General features: G+C 46.2%; 2 non-coding genes across 2 annotated transcripts; both read right to left on the bottom strand.

The window, feature by feature from the left end:
* Nucleotides 1–389: 389 nt before the first annotated feature.
* Nucleotides 390–460, bottom strand: TRNAG-GCC (transfer RNA glycine (anticodon GCC)). The gene has a single exon. It is a non-coding gene; the product is annotated as a tRNA-Gly (tRNA).
* Nucleotides 461–7,604: 7,144 nt separating this feature from the next.
* Nucleotides 7,605–7,675, bottom strand: TRNAG-GCC (transfer RNA glycine (anticodon GCC)). Its single transcript has one exon. It is a non-coding gene; the product is annotated as a tRNA-Gly (tRNA).
* Nucleotides 7,676–14,623: the final 6,948 nt, after the last annotated feature.

Genomic DNA, 14,623 nt, shown 5'->3' with positions numbered 1-14,623 from the left:
TACGCATACGGAAAGCTAAATTGAACGGTAAATAATAATGCTGCTGAGACATTAGAAAAAATTATCCTCTTAACGGAGAAAACGTGTTTAAAGAAAACAAAGAAAAACAACCTTGTTTTAACGTTTTGGTGTTGCCTTGACGTTAAAGAATCCCAGGAGATATAAGTTCATGTGGACTCCTCCGCCGTCGTAAAAGTCCACGTATCGCTTTAAGACGTTAAACACCAGAAACTATTTCTAAAGCAACAGCGAATGGATGCACCGATCTCCCAGTGCGTAGGCCATTGAAACAGACACAATACCACTACTGTGAAACGCCACACGGAAGTTGAAGGCACGCCTGGTGTTCTAGCTTAAGAGCTCCGTTGAACTGCACGCGAAAAAGAAACTGCGTCGGCCGGGAATCGAACCCGGGCCACCCGCGTGGCAGGCGAGTATTCTACCACTGAACCACCGACGCCGAAGCTGCAGTCACCAGGCGACTTCTACAAGTGGCGAGTGCATTTACGCAATACCCTTAGTATCTAGATCACGCAATCTTCGAGCGCCTTCAGCGAAGGCACGTCTCTCTGTCGAGGGGGCAACTGTTGTAAAAAGCGGACCCTCTCGCAAACTCGCTACTGTAACATAGCTTGCTACGTAAGCCACAGAGTATTACGGCGATAGCTTTCAATGTCTCATGCTCGCGTCCGTCCGTTATATTTTAGGTCACGTGATCTCTCTGCCCCGCTCGCGCCAGCTGCTCTTCTCTGTCGTGAAATGAATTGAAAGCGCAGCAAATTAAAATCGGTGCAATGAGTCGCAAACAGCATTCGCCTTCCCGCACTTGAGAAATATGTAAGTGCCCCCAAGGAAAATTTTGGGCTATGTAAACGGGGCAACGCGGATGTTTTTTTGGAAGTCTCAACGGCCACAAAGCAATGGCTCCATTGTGACTGGTACAGGCGTATATCTCCGTTCACCGCCGCTGCAGAGTACAAAATTTTCGCTAAACTTTGGCGTTTAATTCCAGCGCACTTTTAGAGAACTTGTATTGCTCCTTCCTTGTGCATCAACTCAAGCGTAAATTCACCGGTACTCAAATTACGTAACGAGCTGATATGCACAAAGACTTAAGTAGGCCAAATGCCTTCCTCATTTTTCAGGACGCAAGAAATGCTGTTTAATAATATAAATCCTTCGGAAACCATGAAAAAGCATGTTTCCTAGCAGCGCATGGGTTAGCCACAGGAAGGAAGGTCTTCACAAAAGAATGGAAGGATAAAGCAGTATGAGCACTGCACTCGAAACGATAGATCATTTAATGCGGTTCTGACGCAGACTCTCCTCTTTACGGAGGTGCCTGTTAGAACACCCGTTACGACAGCAACAGGAATGTGCTCCCCGCCATTCTAAGTTTCCTTTTAGACACGAAACGGCTGCCGTCCTGAAACCGTTCCGATTTCCATCTTGTCGCTACTCATGTTCAAAACTCGTCTGTGGTCAGAAACACCGCACGTATCGCCCCATTCCCATTTTCAGCCACTAGTCTCAAAGCTTCCAATTTGTTCTCTGTTTTATTTATTGTCCTTATTCTTTGTTATTAATATTTTTCCGAGTTTGAAAACCATTTAGAGCGCCTGTCATTCGCCACCCGTGTCATGGCCACTCCCCCGCAGTTGGTATCCGCCATTAACTCGTTGAGTACAACACCAACAGCAACGACAACTTCAATCAGGCTGTTGTAAGGATAAAATGGGGTAGTTTTCACGTAAATCACAGCAATAAAAGAACATTTCCCACATTTTGCACAGCTGATCCCAAGGTCACGGAAACAAGTCACGGCCGTCGCGGCCGCCTTTCGAAGGACGTGAAATGGAGAAACGCTCTTCTGCTATAAAAAGTCGCCGCACTGCAGATATTATCGAACGTTTGACTCGATTTCAGCCGGAGAAAAAGACGACGAAACAACGCCGTATTCAGTTCATGAAATTCGGTTTTAACCGTAATATCAGCATTCTTGGCATGCGAGGCATAGGTTGTTCACCGTTTAGTAAGGGTTAGCTCAGTCGAAATTGGGAATAAACGAACTCAGTAAGCCATGGGTGTCATGCATCAGTGGTATTGTTGGATAAGCAGAGCATTTGAGCGATGTGAGGTATTGTTCCGCTAGCTTCCACGCATCTGCATACATAGAACAACCACCTCTTTACTGCCTGCTAAATCATGGTTTGTTAGCTAACGTGGCCGACCTAGAGGAGTTACTCGGATAAGTAGGTTCATCAAATGCACATAGCACATTGGAACGAAGCCGTGCATAGGCCACAGAAAGTATCATGTACAGGCGACAACTCAGCTGCCGATTCGTCAACGCCATCAACACGCAGACCATGTGCTGCAAGGCCTTTTCGCACAACGCAGCGCCACAACCCAACATGTCAACCTAGTTCCTGGACGTAAACTTCCAGTTGCGATCCCCCTTCAAGGTCGAGATGGGAGGAAACTACTTGATGATGAAATCGGGGTTTCTTGATGACCCGGTGGTTCTACTCGCAAACATTCACATTACTCAAGGAAAGGAGAAGGTTAACTATTTATTTACAACATAGGTAAAAAAACGAGAAGAAAAAAAGCAAGGAGAAAACTATTTACATGACTAAATCGTGGATCAGACGAATTCAGCCCCCGATCAACCCAGAGCGCTTGGTTTTAAACCCTCTGTCTCCGCCCTTAGCGGGGACAGCAAACCAATAAGATAACAAACGACCCATCTCGCCAATCAGTGGTCAGGGAAGGGAAAATAAGGATTTCCGCCAACTAATCACAGATTGGGGAAAGAGTGCTGATTAAACATTTGGGAAAGGAGAGGTTGCAATCAAATAGACAAACAGCACAAACGCGACCACCCTCTCCCACGGCACCCACGGCCCAGCCGTTACCACTTTCGCACGCGCGACAAAACGATCCCTAAAGTGTTTACTGAATACACCGCACGAAACGAACACAGTCGTTACGGGAATAGTGGGTTTCCGGTCACTCGGCTAATACTCAGCCGTATCTCGTGCGCCCCCGAAACCTCGTCAACCCCTTAACAACCACATGTCGACAGCTGTACATGGTTAGCGTTTTTCCTGGCGGGTCATCCCCGTGACGGCGCGGCGTAAACGAGGACGTCCGCTGCACGAAGGGGAGGCATGGACGGGACGGGCTCTTTGTTGGGGACTTCCGACCCCACTGGAGCGGCCTTCCTTGCGGACACAATATCAACGAGTTCGCGGAAAGGTCAGCGAACTCCACACCTCCCAACCAAGAATGTCACGCGGACACTTGCTGTCAGTGTGACATTAAAGTCCGGCCACAAGGTTCCAAGCAGCACTGCGCACACACATACACAGCCTCAATTCGTTCCGTGCACACAAGGTTAGGACACCAATCTGCACATTCCAGAATTCACCATGTCAGATCGGTGCACTAAATTGGCAGAAATAATTTCTAGCCGCCTACATCTCGAAACAGAAGCTTATGTTTGTTTTTAGCTTCGTCAACCAGATTGGCTCTACATTTCGAATTATCCGGCACATCGCCGGTTGCAAAGGCTGCCGCCGCTTTCGGATTTGCATTGTCAGCTTGCTCAAAATCGACAGAGCTCACCAGCTCCCTGAACTCTACAGAGATTGCTGCTGTCATCGCGTCTGCATTCTCCCGTTCTCTGAATCTCGCACTAAAGTTAGTTCTCAGATTTGCTACTTCGCATGCAGCTTCACATCGGGTTTCAGGTGAGGCTAGCTCTTTGCAGAGCTTGCAGCCGATGTTCTCATGAAGAAAAAGCATCTCCTCAAGCTTTATTGCCCCACAGTTACCTTGACCAGCTTGGTTCCGCACTTCTGGTAATGAGGTATCATGCTTCATGTTTAGACTTACAGGGATGAATGCAGTTTCCGGATCTCCGAGTTCCCTACCTGCTGTGAAACTCTTTGCAGCTGTCGCTGTTAACTCCCAATCTGCTGCAGAGACATTTGCAGCTTCCGAATCTGCTTGAAGCTCTACTGAAGCCTCAGGTTTGTCACTAACGGATTCGCGCGGAATTTTGAAATGCTCTTTGACATCAGCTTTCTCATTTTCTTCCTGCAGCTGCACCTTTTCTGCCTGCTCTAGCAGCGCGGGCGTCTCAAGTGTTATCAACTTCCCTACACCTGCAGCTACATCTGCTGTCACTGCGCACAGTGTCAGCTCCAGCTTGCTAACCAACTCATTTTTGGCAGCTAGCTTACCATCACCTGCAAGGAGTGTGCCCGCTATCAGATCCTGATTTACATCGTCCTCGCGCGTTCCCGCTGCCTCAGAGCTAGCGCCGACCTGCTCTTGGGCAACGCTGAACGCTTGTTCACGAGAAGTACACTCCTGCCCCTCTTTGGTCTGCTCTATATGTGCTCGCTCTGACAGCGAATGCTTCACAGGTGTGACTAACACCCCTATGCCTACAGTACAGTCTTTTTTCTCCGCACACAACGTTAGATCACCCTTCTGTTTTGTTATTTCAGCCCCTGAATCCACACAGGCTTCAGAACTCAGACCTTCGGTTTGCAAGTCGCCGCATGCCGGATCATCCATCCCATCTGGTTGACTGACCTTATTAACAGTCATCTCCGACTGGGAATGTAGCTTATCAGGCGCCAGTATCTTTACCTGAGCTGCTAGTTTGCACACATCTGCCCTCACCGCGGGAACATCTGGTTCTTGCTTTGAGTTCGGACAGTCAATCATCGAATGTCCAAATTTCATGCAGTTATAACTTTGAACTGCTGCGAATAAGACCTCGCTATCAACTTTCGTCCTTGACTTAATTTCAACTGCATCTGTGCAAGTTTTTTCTTTTCTAGTTCAATTTGGAGTTTCAAATTTTCAATTTCACTCAGCTGTTCAGCCTCCTCCTGCTCAACACGTCGCATCCTGCCCTCCTGATCATACCGTACGGCAGCCATCTCCGTTTTCCGTGCTATCGTTTCTAGCACTAAACACTACACCGACATGGTGAATTCGGAGAAAGCAGAAAGGTCTCCTACCTTACTGGTTGCTCTCTGCCCCGGTGATCTCGTCGTTCTCAGTGATGACGACAGGCTCCTCGATGCGGACGACTTGAGCTCTGGATCTCTCAGCAGCTCGCTGACTTCTGCCTTGTTTGACTGGCTTGACTTGGTCGCCTGGTTACTTTTCAGCAGCTCGCTGACTCGAACCCGTTCGATGTGGACGCCTGGTTCTTTTCAGCAGCTCGCTGACTCGAACCCTCGATGGCTTGTTGTTGCCCGGCTCCTTCAGCTCCTAGCTGACTTGAGCCTCCGACGTCCTCCCGAACTCGACCCGTGATCCTGAAGCTTTCGACGTCAGTCTTGCGACGCAGCTTCACGTTTTCTCCTTTAGGACAAAAAGCTTGTCCACCGACTTGTTCTTCTCACCTTCCGTCCATTGCCTTGAGTAGAAAGAAGTTGCGATCCTGTGTCGACTGCGCCAGTTGTGATCCTGTGTCGACTGCGCCACTTGAGATCCTGTGTCGACTGCGCCAGTTGAGTTTCCACTTCCGGTGGCGATGGGAGGAAACTACTTGATGATGAAATCGGGGTTTCTTGATGACCCGGTGGTTCTACTCGCTAACATTCACATTACTCAAGGAAAGGAGAAGGTTAACTATTTATTTACAACATAGGTAAAAAAACGAGAAGAAACAAAGCAAGGAGAAAATCATTTACATGACTAAATCGTGGATCAGACGAATTCAGCCCCCGATCAACCTAGAGCGCTTGGTTTTAAACCCTCTGTCTCCGCCCTTAGCGGGGACAGCAACCAATAAGATAACAAACGACCCATCTCGCCAATCAGTGGTCAGGGAAAGGAAAATAAGGATTTCCGCCAACTAATCACAGATTGGGGAAAGAGTGCTGATTAAACATTTGGGAAAGGAGAGGTTGCAATCAAATAGACAAACAGCACAAACGCGACAACCCTCTCCCACGGCACCCACGGCCCAGCCGTTACCACTTTCTTTCGCACGCGCGACAAAACGATCCCTAAAGTGTTTACTGAATACACCGCACGAGACGAACACAGTCGTTACGGGAATAGTGGGTTTCCGGTCACTCGGCTAAAGTGTTTACTGAATACACCGCACGAGACGAACACAGTCGTTACGGGAATAGTGGGTTTCCGGTCACTCGGCTAAAGTGTTTACTGAATACACCGCACGAGACGAACACAGTCGTTACGGGAATAGTGGCCACGTTTCCGGTCACTCGGCTAATACTCAGCCGTATCTCGTGCGCCCCCGAAACCTCGTCAACCCCTTAACAACCACATGTCGACAGCTGTACATGGTTAGCGTTTTTCCTGGCGGGTCATCCCCGTGACGGCGCGGCGTAAACGAGGACGTCCGCTGCACGAAGGGGAGGCAGGGACGGGACGGGCTCCTTTGTTGAGGACTTCCGGCCCCACTGGAGCGGCCTTCCTTGCGGACACAATATCAACGAGTTCGCGGAAAGGTCAGCGAACTCCACACTCCCGCTTGCGTTTTTGTCTGCCGCCTGTTGCATTTTTTGTCTTACTGTTTTTATAACGATAGCAAGCCGTTATACAAGCTCAGCTCCAAGTCTTCATATTTGCAAGTTCATTACTGCTAAACAAATTAATAAAGGTATTTAAATAGATTCTGACTTTTTAGCTCACATGATTATCCTATTAAATCACCGAAAAAAGTCAGTACAGCTTTCGCCAACGGCAATATTAGACAATAAAAAATATATACTTTCTTTCCTATATAAGCGCCTAAAAAAGTTCCGCACAATTTTCAAACACTAGAAACCAAAAGGCCCTACTAATAGCTGTATGTTCTATCGGAAACACTATATAAAAGTTAAAAGTAAACATATTGCTAACCTTGGTTTACAAATGTTAATTAATTCTAATTATGAACAAATATGTTCCCTGTTTATTATAAGCATTACTTCATCGCTGAAATCAGCATTTTTTATTCTGGGTTCTAAATGTGTTAGCAATCTTTGAGGCATAACTATAAATCAACATTACAAACATATTTCGAGAACTGTAATCGCGAACTTTCCCCATTATTCTTACTGTAAAGCTCCGCCGCAACTGGTAGTCCTTCGCAATTGTTCTGTTAGATCATGCCTGCCATAGCTTGCATGTTCCGCTTTATTTTTGTTACATAGCTTTCATCATTGCCCACTTACCAATACGGCTCATGTCACATCCTTCAATAATGGCGTTATTTAGGTAAAAGGGTGATATGTAGGTATTTGAATGAATGAAAATAAAAATATATTAACGTTAATACATAATGTTGCACAAGCGTTAGCAGTAAACGAAATTACAAACAATTAAATAACTTGTGCCGAAATGAAAGAATCAACCTTGCTGTGACGTTCTGATGTTACCTGGACGTTAAGGAGCCCCAGGTGATCGAAATAAATGGGCAGTTCTCTAACACACCTTCCTCACAGCCCACGTGCCTCATCGGGACATTAAGCGGCTTTCGTGCCGTCGCTGTTGCGTTGTGCTTGGTAAGCGTGTTGTTGAAAGCTGCGCTTGACGTTTTTAAAAAGAAAAACAATAAAGAGTGCGTCGGCCGGGAATCGAACCAGGGCCACCCGCGTGGCAGGCGAGTATTCTACCACTGAACCACCGACGCCGACGATGCCGTCCTCAAGGCCAATTCTGCACGTGGCGAGTGCATTTGCGCAATGCCGTCCCTATCTGGGTCACACGGGCGACGAACGCCTTCAGCAGAGACGCGTCTCTTCGTCGAGGGGCAACTGTCGTAGCAACGCGGACCTTCAAGCCAATGCGCCACTAGCGTAGCATGCTATATAGCTATATTGCAGATTATTGTGCTGTGCAGTGCGTTTAATGGGCCAAGAGCGAAAATTTTGCTAGAATTCCCAGCGGTCACAAAACAATAGTACCGTTGGACTGATACACGCCCATATATGGGCCGATGTTCGATCGCCGCACCTGCTGGGTATATGTTTTTCGCTAAACGTCGGCGATTCATTGTAGCACAGCTTCATCATCAGCTTGGCTTCTCCTTTACCTCTCCAATTAACCCTTTTTTGTGCCATCTGTGATGGTCACCCTATCCCCGCGAACTTCTTGATCTCATGCGCCTACCTAAATTTCTGCCGCCCCCTGCTACGCTTGCATTCGCTTGGAATCCAGTCCGTTACTCTTAAGGACCATCGGTTATCTTGCCTTACCACTACATGGCATGCCCAAGCCCATTTCGTTTTTTTTATTTTCGACTAGGATGTCATTAACGCCTGTTTGATCCCTCACCCGCTCTGCACTTATCCTGACTCTTAACGTTACGCTTATCATTTTTCTTTCCATAGCTCGCTGCGCTGTGCATAACTTGGGTTTAATCTTTTTCGTTATCTTCCACGTTTTCCCCTATAGGTGAGTACTGGTGAGATAGAGCAGTTATATACTTTTCTCTTGAGGTATATCCATAAACTGGCATTCATGATCTGAGAGAACCTGCCAAATGCGCTCCACCGATTTTTACTTTTCAAGCATTTCGCTTTCGTGATTCGGATCTCTGGTCAATACCTGCCCTAAATAGACGTATTCTTTTACCACTTCCAGCACCTCGCTGCCAATTGTGAACTGCGGTTCTCTTGCTAGACTGTTTAACAGTACTTTGGTTCTCTTCATTTTAATTTTTAAACACACCGTTCTGCTCTGTCTGCGTAACTCATTCATCACGCATTGTAATTCGTCTCCTGAGTGACTTAGCAAGGGAATGTCATCAGCGAATCGCAGATTACTATGCCAATCTCCATTAATTGCTAACCCCAGCTGTTCCCAGTCAAGACCTCGGAGTACCTCCTGAAACAGGCGGTGAATAGCATTGGTGAGATAATGTTTCCCTCTCTGGCACACTTTCTTATCGGAGATCTATTACTCACCCAACGGAGGACTGTGGTAGTTGTGCGCACGCTTTAGATATCTTGCATTAATTTTACAGAATGCTCTTGTGCACCCTGATTCCGCAATGCCTGCATAACACACTGCTTAAGGGAACTTATTTTGTTGCTTCCTTGTCCCTCATCTCAAGCGCATCTTCATTAATTCACGCATAACATAGAGAGCTCATATGCCCCATGACATATATCAGGCCAAATCGCCTCGTTCTTCAATATGCAAGATATATTGTTTAATAACATGAAACTTTAAAAAAGAATCCTTCCCCTTCCCACTCCCTAAGAATAGAAACGGAACTAAGCATGTATGCTGGCAGTTCATGGTCTATATTGCCACAGGAAGGAAGGTGTTCGCTAAAACACGGAAGAAGAAAGAAATGTGAGCACTGATGCGAAATGTTCACATTTCGCATATTTTGTTCTGCTGGTCACAGGGCCACAGAAACGATCCCCGGCCTTAAAACGTAGGTGAACTGGAATAACGCCCTTGTGCTATACCACGTCACCACACTCCAGATATTACCGACCATTTGAATAATACTTTAAAACTCTCATATGAGTGCTAGTAAACTTACATGTTAATTTGTGATGATACTTTAAGATTAATCATCGAAAATAAGGTTATATATAGGGATTGAACTTCTCGATTTAAGCCGAAAAAAAAGCGATGAAAGTACGCCGAATTCGGTTTCCGAAATTACGATTCAACCGAAAATTGTCAGAATTCTTCGCAGGCAAGGCATAGCTAGCTGGCTCTTAAGTAACTGTTACACACCGTCCTATTTGAGAATGAGTTTCGCGCTTTGAGGGATTGCTCTTCTAGCTTCCACGCATCTGTATACCGAGAAGAACCGCCTATTGTCTACCTGCTCTATATATATATATATATATATATATATATATATATTAAAATCAGATGCAGCGATGGCGTAGAGGTAGAACATCCGCCTCGCGTGCAAGAGGACCGGGGCTCAAATCCTGGTGCCGCGCAATTCTCCACCGGGTTTAAAAAAAAATCCGCGTGTCGATGGAATTGCATACCCAGGCCTGGAGTGCGGCCTGATCTCGGTGACCAGAACCGACAACGCACTCTCTCACCAGAGCAGGACTTGGCCACCCTGGTGTAGTACTTGCCTACAACCTTCTATGATCAAACCAATTAACCCTCGGCCCTCAGTCCCCAGCGGCTGCAGAGCAACTGACCACGGCAGCGGTCAGACCTGTGACGCAGCGGAGGGTGCTAAGAATCTCTGGCTCCGGACAGGCCGCCATTGGAATCTGAACCTGGCAACGTTTAACGCTAGATCTTTAGCTAGTGAGGCTAGCCTAGCAGTGATGTTTGAGGAACTAGCGGGAATTAAATTGGATGTGATAGGGCTTAGCGAAGCTAAGAGGACAGGTGAGGCGTATACAGTACTAAAAGACGGACACATACTGTGCTATCGCGGGTTAGAGGATAGACGAGAATAGGTGTGGGATTCCTCATTAATAAGGGTATAGCTGGCAACGCAGAGGAACTCTACAGTATTAACGAGAGGGTAGCAGCTATATTAATTAGGCTGAATAGGAGGTACAAGCTGAAAGAGGTGCAGGCCTATGGAATAGGCTCTAGAAATAGCAGGGGAGAGTTATTAGTCGAATTCGCGGATAGAAATAATTTACGGATCATAAATACCTTCTTCCGCAAACGAGAAAACAGGAAGTGGACCTGGAAGAGCCCCAATGGTGAGATTAAAAATGAAATCGACTTCGTACTATGCGCTAAACCTGGCATCAATCAGGATGTGGCCGTCCTCGGAAAGGTGCGTTGTAGCGACCACAGAGTGGTAAGGTCTAGAATTAGCTTAGACTTGAAGAGGGAACGGAAGAAGCTAGTGAAGAAGACCATTAACGAGTTAGCCGTAAGAGGGAAAGCACAGGAGTTTAGGATAATGCTGCAAAACAGATATTCGGCTTTAACTGAGGAAGATGATCTTGATGTTCATTCAATGCACGATAATCTGACATCAATAATTACGGAGTGCGCAGTAGACGTAGGCGGTAGTACAGTTCGAAAAGATACCGGGAAGCTATCTCAGGAGACGAAAGATCTGATTAAGAAGCGCCAAAACAATAGGGCATCTAACCCTACCGATAGAATAGAACTAACGGAGCTATCAAAGTTAATAAATAAGCGCAAGGTAGCCGACATAGGGAAGTTTAATATGGAGAGAATCGAGCATGCTATAAAGAACGAAGGTAGCCAAAAAACAGTGAAGAGGAAACTAGGCATAGGTAAAAACCAGATGTATGCATTAGGAGACAAGCAGGGCAATGTCATTAGCAATATGGATAAGATAGTTAACGTAGCCGAAGAGTTCTACACAGACCTGTACAGCAGCCAATGTAATCAGAGCGTTAATGAGAAAGACAGCAGTGCACAGTAATGCGTCATCCCGCCAGTAACGAAAGATGAAGTAAAGAAAGCCTTAGAAGCAATGAAAAGGGGAAAAGCAGCTGGGGAGGATCAGGTAACAGCAGATCTGTTGAAGGATGGAGGGGACATCGGGCTAGAAAAACTAGCCACCTTGTATAAGCAATGCCTTATGACCTCGACTGTACCAGAAGCTTGGAAGAATGCAAACATTATCTTAATTCATAAGAAGGGAGACGCCAAGGACTTGAAAAATTACAGGCCGATCATCTTACTATCCGTTGCCTACAAAGTGTTTACTAAGGTAATCGCTAATAGAGTCAAGGCAACGTTAGACTTTAATCAACCAAATGATCAGGCAGGCTTTCGTAAAGGATATTCCACAATAGATCATATTCACACTATCAATCAGGTGATAGAGAAATGCGCAGAATATAACCAACCTCTATATATAGCTTTCATTGATTACGAGAGAGCATTCGACTCAGTGGAAACCTCAGCAGTCATACATGCATTGCGTAATCAGGGGGTAGAAGAGCCTTATGTCAAAACACTGGAAGATATATATATAGCAACTGCACTACTATAGTCCTCCATAAAGTCAGCAATAAAATTCCAATAAGGAAGGGCGTCAGGCAAGGAGACACGATCTCGCCAATGCTGTTCACCGCATGTTTACAAGAGGTATTTCGAGGCCTGAATTGGGAACAGTTGGGAATAAGAATAAATGGAGAATACCTAAATAATCTGCGATTTGCTGATGAAATTGCCTTGCTGAGTCACTCAGGAGGTGAACTGCAAATCATGATCAATGAGTTAGACAGGCAGAGCAGATCGATGGGTCTAAAAATTAACATGCAGAAAACCAAGGTAATGTTCAACATCCTAGCAAGGGAACAACAGTTCACAACTGGCAGCGAGAGCCTAGAAATTGTGACGGAATACGTCTACTTAGGGCAGGTAGTGACAGCTGATCCGGATCATGAGAGGGAGATAACTAGAAGGATAAGAATGGGGTGGAGCGCATATGGCAAATTCTCGCAGATCATGAGTGGCAGTTTACCAATTTTCCTCAAGAGGAAAGTGTACAACAACATAATCCTACCGGTACTCACCTACGGGGCAGAAACGTGGAGGCTAACGAAAAGAGTTCAGCTTAAGTTAAGGACAACGCAGCAAGGCATGGAAAGAAAAATGATAGGTGTAACGTTAAGAGAACGGAAGCGGGCAGAGTGGGTGAGGGAACAAACACGGGTTAATGACATCCTAGTCGAAATCAAGAGAAAGAAATGGGCTTGGGCAGGGCATGTAATGCGAAGGCAAGATAACCGCTGGTCCTTAAGGGTAACGGAGTGGATTCCAAGAGAAAGTAAGCGTAGCAGGGGGCGGCAGAAGGTTAGGTGGGCGGATGAGATTAAGAAGTTTGCAAGCAAAGGGTGGATGCAGCTGGCAAAGGATAGGGTTAATTGGAGAGACATGGGAGAGGCCTTTGCCCAGCAGTGGGTGTAGAAAGGCTGATGATGATGATGATGATGATGATGATGATGATGATGATGATGATGATGATGATGATGATGATGATATTAAAATCATCTGTTCACAACCACGACCCGCTAAGAGGAGTTAGTTGGTTAAGTAGTTTTATCAGTCGCATGCAGGACCGTTACTTAAAACCATGCGTAGTACCCCGGTTCGAACCCGACCGCGGCGGCCGCGTTTCGATGGAGGCGAAACACAAAACCTTCTTCTGTTGTTGCAAGGAAAAATGAAAAGGAAAGTGCACAGGCCTGCCCACTGGCTCAAGCTGAGCCACAATCGCTACCACGTGCAGAAAGTAGGAGAGTTAAAAGATAGGATAGAAAGATAGCATACAAAAGACGCGCGCTATAATGCCCCAGGCCGATCCCGGAAGCAGTGCAATACCGGGCCAACCGATGGCGGAAGTGAAGCAACCTTGAAGCACTCCGCCACATTTCCAAAAATATGTTGGGTTCAAATGAAGTAGGTTGCAGTGGAAAGTAAACCTTCACCAGCACTACATATAAATGGGTCACCGGTTTTTATTACTTGAAGGGAAGTTCGAAAGTAGAGTACAGGAGAGTAAAATATTACAAACATGCAGTAAGCGAGATAAAGGGGCTTATATGTTCTCCAAATACATTACAGATTTCCTAAAAAAGACACTTCTGCTTTGTGGTAGTTCATTTTATGCGTGGCGTGCTGGAAGTTGTGTCCTACTCGTCATTCCTACTTTAGGAAGTGAGGAAGTGAACTACTTCGTACATATCAAACATGCTATTAAAACAGGTCGCCTGTAAATTCCCAATGCCGAAATTCAGAGTACAAGTGATGTCGCACTGTGGGCTACAGATTTTTTTTTCACCAAGGGGCCACTTAGTGCACGCAAAAATGTAGGTACACCGAGCATGTCTTATTTCTTCATCGAAGTATATCGGCTGCTGCCAAAAATATCAACCATGCTTAGCAGCAAAACCCCACAGTCAGAGAGTAGCAAAGAAGCTAACAATTGGATTTTAGCTTCGACGTTGTATTGCGTTGGCCAGTAACATAAGTTTTGGCATCAGTGCCCAACCTTTCTCCACATCCGCTGAGCCACTGCCGGACATTGTGTATACTTTCCGGGGGCCGAGGAACTTCTGCCTCAGGTAGCTCCACCGATGCTGTAGCACTGGAACTGCATTGAGCATAGGAAATGAACGTGTTTACATATCACAAACAACACATTGCACATATATTTCTGACAAATGGGTTCGTCTATAGAAAGCTCACTGCTGCCATATTACGCTGATCTCATTTTTCAGCCCAACATGAGGTTTATGAAAATTTCTGCGCACTGCCGTAGAAGTGAGCTATGAACGTCCTTTTCAGCCTACCAGCTCGATTTATGCAGGCGAACATCAAAAACAAAGGGGGTCACTTCATCGCTGATTAACTACAAAGCGATAACATAGCCTGTCCCTATAGACACTCGTGCCATAGAGACGCATAGTGTGACCCACTCTCATAGACAACCTTGCGTGTGTTGGTATACAGTTCGACTCCGAAGCGACGGCTGGCGAAAGTTGCGACTAGCAATTCTGTGCTACAACTCACGTAGATTTCAACGCAATCAGTCACGCACTTGTGCGTCAATTCCGGGGCCCACAATCTTTTCCCTAGAAATCGCCGCTTCACCTAGCGTGACAGCGAAACAACAACACCAGGAAAACGCCTCGACGGTCAC

The sequence above is a fragment of the Amblyomma americanum genome, chromosome 4, assembly GCF_052857255.1.
Source record: "Amblyomma americanum isolate KBUSLIRL-KWMA chromosome 4, ASM5285725v1, whole genome shotgun sequence".
Taxonomy (NCBI): Eukaryota; Metazoa; Arthropoda; class Arachnida; order Ixodida; family Ixodidae; genus Amblyomma; species Amblyomma americanum.
Note: the sequence above shows the minus strand (reverse complement) of the source record. Positions and strands in the feature narration are given on the sequence as shown.